The sequence below is a fragment of the Grus americana genome, chromosome 2 (assembly GCF_028858705.1).
Source record: "Grus americana isolate bGruAme1 chromosome 2, bGruAme1.mat, whole genome shotgun sequence".
Classification (NCBI taxonomy): domain Eukaryota; kingdom Metazoa; phylum Chordata; class Aves; order Gruiformes; family Gruidae; genus Grus; species Grus americana.
In genome coordinates, this window is record NC_072853.1 from 95,196,931 (window position 1) to 95,205,729 (window position 8,799).

Consider the following 8,799-nt stretch of genomic DNA (forward strand, 5'->3'; position numbering starts at 1 on the left):
AAGCTAAGTGTCTGATGAGATGCCCTCATCTGTGTTAGAAAGGGTTGTGCAGAGGGTAGTACTCAAGAGTTAGGAAAAGTCTTGACGGAATTTGCCTAAAAAAGTCAATGGAAAGGTTCCTAAGTGGAGTCCTTCAATGAAGCGTGGGCAATTTTCCCAGAAATTTCACCTAGAAAGCAGTCGGTCAATGGCAACCTGTAGTGTAGACTACAAATCGATTGTGTGTTACGTAAAAAACATTTTTTTAAGCGGTTGTAAAAGAAAAATAGATTTAATCCATTTTTCTTTCTACTCTTGAAAAATAAAGAGATGTGAATAGACATATGATTTAATTTCTCTGCACTGTTTACTGAATTAAAGACTTTTTCTCTAGTCTCCAGGTTAAACCTCTAAAAGTTTCTCCCTACATAGACGCTTCTCCAAACTTCATTTTATTTTCACCGTCTTTCTCCCATCTCCATCATACCCCTTCTGAGGTGAAGCAAACTGTATTTAGTAGTCTATGTGAGCACATACTATATATCATGGTATTAATTATTTTGGTTTTAGTATTGTTCTCTACTTTTACCTTAATACTACTAATTTCTCATGTATCCGTTTGCTTTTCAGCCACCACAGCACAAGAGCTGTTTTTACTCAGTTCTCTGCAGCAACATGCGCGTCTTTTTTCCCAACTGGTTTCAGTACAGTAAAATCTAGTATATATCAATAGTCAAAACTGTTCTCTAAATCACATTACACTGCAATCACAGCTCCACCATCATGTCAGATTTCCTGCTTTTCGTTAGATCCTTCTACATTTCCTTCTTGTCCTTTCTGCATGTGGCTGAGTAATTTCTTTGGTCATGTGTTGATTTTACCACCCCACTGCTTGTGCCTTTCTCCAAATCAAATATTAGACAGCGCCAGCACCAGTACAAACCTTGGGGGAACTCTGCTTAACCTTACTTAAACCCTACGAAAACAACTTGCATCCACCTTTTCCATTAAAGTCTTAGACCTTCTACCATAAAGTAAACCAAACTGACCTTTTCATGTTGAAGAAAGAAAAAAAAAAAATCAGAACTCAGCCGAGCAACCCCTGATTTAGTCTTGTTGAGGAAAGGCATGGTGAGGGATGAGGTGGGTAAAAGAGGAATGTTAGAGCTCAGAGGGCATCGTTGTTCACTAGGAAGCCAAGCACACAACAGAAACGAGAGGAGGGAAATCACCAAAGTGAACACACCCCTGGGGAAACAGCTCTTGAGGGCAAGCCCCAGGAGGCCGTACACATGATGTCTACTTTCTTGGTCGTACCTCTGACATGCTCCATGGTGGAAGAGGGGACCGATCATTGCTGGAAGCGTACGTGTCCGAGGGGATCTTGTCTCGTGCGAGTTCAAAGGCAGCTGTTGTACCCATTGCCAAGGGTTTATGAAATGCAAAAAACAAGTCATAAAAAGAAAAAAAAAAGGGGGGGGGGGGAGGGGGGGAAGCGCTAGAACTCTCCAATCCTCCCAGGTATAATTACAGAAAATAACAACAAAAATAAGGTGGCTTCTGGCACTTTTGGTGTTCCGAGGCGTTTACTGTTTTGAGTCTCGACTGCGGTAACGTGTAGGACGCATAAACAGTGAAGTTGGCCAACCAGATGGGGCACGCAACCTGCTAATTGGGGAAAGTCTGCCCTAGCATCCGGCCACCGGTTGACAACACAACAGCCCCCGGAAAGTAAATTTTTATTTCAATTTTTTTAATTATTTTTTAAATGCTGGCTCAACCACTGATCAAAAAATTAAATGAACATGCATTTGGTAGGCAAAAGATTTTTTTTTTCTGAATATGTAACAGCTTTCATCACTGCTCTGTTTATAGTATTTAACAGCAGGAAGTAGAGGGAGAGAATCTAACTGCAAATGCCTTATTTATCTATGTAGTACCACTATCCCTACAGCTTTGGTTTTATCCTTTTTCTTACTTACACAGAAGTTATACAGAGCCCCGGAGCAAGACATTATACTTATACAGCTACTCCAGTAAGATATTCAGAAAAAAAAAAAAAATCAACCAAAAAAAATCCCCAAATCCCCACTACCCTTGGATGCACAGTACAGGTACTGGTTGGAAAGAACTGAGACCTTTTCTTTCCCTTTAAATTTTATAGAAAATAAATTTTGAGCCTTCATAACTTGATTATTTGCACTGTAAGAAAAAGTGACACTCCTGTTTTCTACAGGCATTAAAATAACAGATAATAAATTCCACGTTTTTTTTTTTCTTTTAAAATAGATTGCCTAAGGTCTCCAGACCATATGTCCTACAATATACTGTTTTCAAGCAAGTTGACACTTGAGTCTTCTAATCTTTAGCTGTTTACCACTCAGTTCAATTTCTTCTGATCAAAGGGCTTCGCAAAATATCAATATAGATATTATAGAATACCAAGACATAATGACTCTTAGTTTGCTTTACTCTACTGGGTCTGGTTTTTCTCCTCTTTCTTCTTTATGATCCTGTAATGGAGTGAGGGTCTGACTCTCAGCCCGGGTTTTAGCTAATAACCCTTCGTGCACGCCTAATTGCATGAGGCCACGAACACTCAGAGTATTATGTAGGTAAACTACATACTTCTAATCGTGAAAGGTGGCAACTGAAATAAAGTTCCACACTGTAAATTATCTGACCTTTCGGTTAAACATCTGTTACCGGCTTAACGGCAACTAAAAGTGTTGTAGTAATACAAATAGTTTACTACCTTTTCCTCCTTTAAGATTACATTGCCAACTCAGCAACGAGCCCGAAGGGACAGTACTGGTGAAAAGCGGAGCGTCAGGTCCTAGGGCAGGCTTGAATCCTATCGTCAGTCACAACTCTAAGGCCATTTGAAAAGGATGGGGGGGTGAAGCCTCTTGGGCTCGCCAGAACGACCATGGAAACTATTAGCATATCACCTCTTTACCATGAGCAAGAGTACAGAAAGCAAAACAAAAATAAGATATTCACCTTAATATATCCCTGTTTATGCATTCGGGGCTGGCAGGTAGGTAAAGAAAGATCTATTTAACAAAAAACTAAATTTAAACTTTATTACTTTTTGGTTCATATAAAAAGTGACTTTGACATTTTGGTAGTCCTACTATCTACACTTAACCAGTAGTACCAACCAGTCTGCTGTTCACAAAGTGTGTCACTAGCCATGAAACATGCTAAAGGTGTTTGACGTCATTATTGATGAGATGCCTAGCAATTTTAAATGCTTAGAACAAGTTAGTGTTGAGTTGTGATGAACTAATTAAAGCTTGATACAGCAAACAGGATTACTTTTCATTATTTCCTAAACCAGAAACAAGTAGACGAATTACAAACCTGCAACAGTAAATTCAATTTGAAAAAGATCTAAATAGTATGGGCGTGAAAGTTAAGTGGTATGAGAATAGTGAGTACATTAATCACATTTCTTTACCATAGTTCAGTGATGTTGTTATTAAAAAAAAAAAAAAAAAGGCCTACTTGCTTTCATCCTTGAAGAGTCATGCCTGATTCCAAAAACTCTTGCTACAGTGAATTTTGCTAAAGATTTCAACAGGAGCAGGATTTTGTCCTGTTTTCCCTGGCACAACCAGAAGACAGTGTGGACACATGCGAACCTCTCTGCTGAGTCTAGGTCTTTCTGGCCCTTGTAAACACTGAACCTGCTTCAAGATGCTACGTACGAGAGCTCGCCTCTGCAACCTCTGAAGCTGGTAGGACTATTCAGTCAAGTTCTCTCAAAGAGGTAACAAAAGAAAAACCATCTGTTAGAAAAGCTCTATGATATGCATATCTTCTCATCAAATCAGAACCATCTCTTTTCTAGATCAGTTACATAGAATTTATATATTTCCCAATTATGAGTCTTTTCTTCAAACTTCATCCAGAAGCAAGAATGAGAGCAGGTTCTGTTGAGAGCTTCTGGTTTAACACTATTCAATTTTGGATGTGCATTGATTGGCTGTTTCCTTGCCGTGACTTTGCAAAGTGAATAGCGCAAGACTCCCCATGCTACCTTGCTAAAATGCTTCATCTTGGATCAAAAGACGCATTTTTTCAGAAGTATTTTCCATCTACTTGATTATTAAATCCAAAAAGTGAGCTCTTCAAAGATCAAGAGCATCAACTCTTTTCCCAGGAGCAGCATTTCACTTTTCTATATGCCTATATAATGTCTATCATACGATTCAAATGTACCATCCCATCCAAGAACTATTCAAACATGAGCTGAGTAAGCTGAAAATCACTTTTAACAGAGTACCTGCAAAACCAGTATCTGAATCCTTTTGGTATATTTACTCTTCTTTCCTTTGCACTAACCAAAACAAAAATGCATAAACTGAATATGGGCAGCAGATGCAGCTAGTCACTTCAGAGTGACAGGAACAGGACCATGATAATGCTGATAAAAATGGCTTTCCTTGAGACGCGAGAGAAAGAGGTAAAGATGCTTTTTCACTAGTCTTTTTTTCCCATTTATTTTCCTGTTACAGTGCAGTTCTCAGATCGCCTTACTGGCTTTATTTGATAGAGGTAGAATGGAAAAAAATTTTTTTTTTTATTATACTTTCCTATCTCTAAATAAATTTGGTTCAGGGTACTTTGCTGTAAGGTTCCTGTTTCTTCTACCCGTAATTCACGCGATCGCCGCTGAAAGCCCAGTAAGAAAGAAGCCCTGCCTGTCACCGGGCAGAGGAGGATGTAAAAGCACTTCATTGTTCCTGCTCTGAAGAAAAACAATTTGCCACAGCCAGAGCCCCCTCCCTGCAGTGCCAAGTGCGCGGTAATTTATTACCTCTGGATGTCTGATTCCAAGCGAAGGAAACTGAAATGTCATACCTTCATTCATAACACCGTCTCATGGAATTATTTTTTCCGGATTCCTGGGAAGTTGAAATATTTGAGAAGAATATCAGGAACTGTTGCTTTAGCCTGTTTGGTGAGTAGATAATTGCCTTCCAACTCCATTCTTTCAGGAAATGATGTGAGTGTTGCATTGTTCCTAGACGGGGGCAGCAATGTTTTTTAACAAGACACATACATATATATTTTTAAAAGAAACAAAACACAACAAAAACATGCCGCCTAAGCCACTGTACTGAACCAGACTTTTTGAATCTGGTGTAGATAAGAGGTTGGCCCAGACGACGTGTCCACATTTCACATAACTAAGAGCATTCTTTAGAAGGGATGTAAGCAACACTTTTTGTTGAAGAAGAAAAAAAAAAACAAAAACAACCTAAACCAAAACCCTTTATGATGTGGGAGTAAAAAGCTCATTATGTTAAGTGATATCAAACATGACCAGAAAAGACCCTAGGGAGAAATTACATTTCTTTATTGGATTCTGTGGGACAAACTAGCCTGGGAACTTGAAAGCACAGGGAAAGTGCACGTGGAAATCACATCATATATGAAGAATAATTTCTTACCGTGTGAAAATTATTTGGAAATAGTTTTCAGCTAAAGTTTCTCTTTATGGCAGCCATTTCAAAGGGAGCACGCTGAGGCAATGACCTACAGTAGCACTAATACAATAGCTGCTGGATAACCTCCTTGCAGAGGTATGCGGTCTTAGTCCAGTGCCGTGTCGACAGGCAAAAATATAATGAGCGCTGGAACTCGTAACAACCGAGGCTCAGTTGGAGCCTCTTACTCTATTTTGACTGAGGATACTGGCAAAAATTCAACTCCATTTTTGATTTTCAATTTAATTTTTGATAGAAGCAAAATTGGGCATGGGAAAAGAGTAAACGGAACTACTGTGTCTTCTTCAGGAGAGGCTGCAAAGGAAAACGGGGCAGCATACAGGAACTCCGCTAATACTTTTCCTGCTCCTGTTTGACCAGAACACACTTCTCTAGGACTTGCATCCATCCTCTGAAAACAAACAAACTGAAGTCAGATTTTGCATTTCGTGATCCTGTGGTGACAATGACAGCCGCCTCAGTGACAAATACCAGCCACCATCCTACAGCAACCCCTACTTCAACATCTGGCTAAGAAACAAAAAGCCAATAATCAGACAGCCTTATTAAACCAAATCCTATCTGTTCATGGATGCTTTAAAGGAAATTGCATTTGCTGTACCACCTGCAAGTCACAGCTGCAAGAAAATTTCAAAACACAATACCTCCTGGTCACCCCGCATTAATAGATATATTTTGGGGGGTTTTCTATGACCAGAAACAGCAGCCCGTGTTCGGGCCCACTTCTGGATAGACGGATACGCAAAAAGCCTTACACAAAATGAGAGAAAGGTACTGTCCCGCACTAGGCATCTCTGCAGCATTTGTATTCTGCACTCGAGGCTTCCCAGACAATGAATTCAAAGCATATGCCCAATACAATGAGCGCCTCTAAACTTGCTCAGGACACAAATATCAAAGTCCTACTACCTCCGAGTGCTTCTTGATTCCAGAAAACTTTTCCACTGTTGTGATGTATTGTGGGCTGCTTATTCTAAAAAAAAAAAAAAAAAAAAAACCAAACAAAAAACCAACCAAACAAACAAAAAACCATTTAGATAGGATAATTCCTCCTTGGGATTCCAAATGCTAATTACTTGTTGGAAATTAAACTGCGAACTAGGTGCACTACTGTAATTCTGCTTTACAATTTTCAACATTGCTCAGTAAATATTAAATTTTTTAAATTATGCTCAATTTTCTTTCAAATGAGTACATAGGATGGACGCACAGTATTTCCTATTTATGTAATTCAGCTTAGAAGCTTTCTAGGTGACATAGTAAATATTGGAACAGATTTAGAGCCATCTGGAGAGGGGATTTTCAGGAACCGGAATTTATTTAATGAGGGCTAAAAACATCTGGAAAGGACAAGCTTGGGTCCACTCATAAAGGACTTCCTATGACCTCAAGCAATCCGGAACTAACTTCCCTGAAGCTAAAGCTACTGAAAAACGCTGTGCATATTCTAGAACACGTTACCACATTTTTGCGTATCCTAGCTTGGAGGAGCGCTGGCTGGGTACCACCCCACAAGCTTTGCAAAGCAAGCTTGCAAATTTATTTTACACTTAACTCAGAGACAACTAAAAATGCTTATCCAGGTCCTGCAGTGTTTGAGTGGCAAGAACAATGGTTATTTTCTCCAGATTACAGAATAAAGGGACAACATGTCATGAAATCCTAGATAAATTCATAGGTTATGTCCATCTCAAAATGTTAGTACCAAGTAACAAGCAAAACCCTAAGTAGAGTTTCAGTTCTCACCAACTGCCATTACATCAAATTAAAGGCAACATCTGTTAAATAAACAATGGTACTCAGTTGCAGGTCTCCTTGTATCCATCCAGTGAGCCATTACAGGGGAAGACAGAGGAAATGTAAGGTTTTATTTTAAATTACAGTTTTAAAGTACAGTATTATCTATCCTTCAGTGCAATTGTCTTGAAAACTCATATTGAAAGGGTCAAGTTTTTCTTCACTGTCTATAAAATGATGTTAAATAAAAATCTGAACCATCCAGGTTCTGGTTTGGCTCAGATAAAGCATTTTAAGAAGGTAAGCTGAAACCTAGGTGGGCATCTCAGCTCGATTCCTAGTTAGGAAGCACAAATCTGAGCCCCGGATTTTCAAAGTTACAGTTTTAAGCCCTAGCAAGACTTCTGCAAGCCCTTCTTCTTTCCAACGCTCACCATTATCTTGAATAAATCTGTTTCTACTTTGCTCGTTACTATATATAAAACTACTACCTATAAAACTGCAAAGGTATTGCACATAATACTGTGCCCTCTTCAGAACTGGAAGGTACAGAGTACTGTATTTCTAAGGGTTGAAATAAATCTTTATTCTGCTGTATCTTGACACACAGGCCATAAACTAGACCAACAGCATTGAGCATACTCTATCTTTACTACTTTGAGAAGTTAATTTAATTAGAAACAATTAAAGTAATTGGTCTGTTTAAAAAAGTGTGGTATGATAATTTTGTTCACAAAAGTTTTTACAGAAGTCCTAATTTATTTATTTTTTTTATAATGGAATGATCTCTATCCATAAGTTTTTGCCTCCAACTTTCAGAAAATCTGATCCACTAAACTGGACAGCAGTACAAAAATGCAGCTCTTGAAGGCTTTAATCTCTGACACAGAGTCTAAGTTCAAATTATCATAAATATTAATTGGAACCCATAAGTATTGCAGACAACATAGTTCAGATCAGCACACCTTACATAAATAATTTTAAGTGACCTGCTGTAAGCTTTTTCAAGGACTAATGGGACAGAATGGTACTGATAAGTAGTGTCATTTTTTATTTAAAAGCATATGGTTTCATCCATAAAATGTCTTGTACTTATACAAAATACTATATTACAACTGAACATAAACATTTACAGTCTATACCTCACATAAAGCCAGGCTTTCTAACTTTCCTTCTCAGGCCTGCACTGACACCTGCTGGGGATCATTTGTAAATCTCAATAACTACAGCCCTCGGACACGGGAAGCTTTTCAACTCAGGAGTGAGCTACAGATGATTTGATTCATTGGCTGATTATGCCATGTATTTCCTATTTGACTACTGAACAAAACTGCAGAGTTTTTGAGAAAAGATTTAACAAGGTATAAATGAAAATATCAGAGGAGATGCAATGTTCCAGCTGTAATTATGGACGACTTTAACAAAAAACCATTACCTTGTGTTAGCATAGAGAGCAGCAGAGTTCTTGGAAATAAATCAGCTTTCTCCCTCCTTCCTAAGATTAAAAAATGTGATAGGCCTTAGATATAGAACATTCCAATGAGAACAGCACATTGGTTCATTT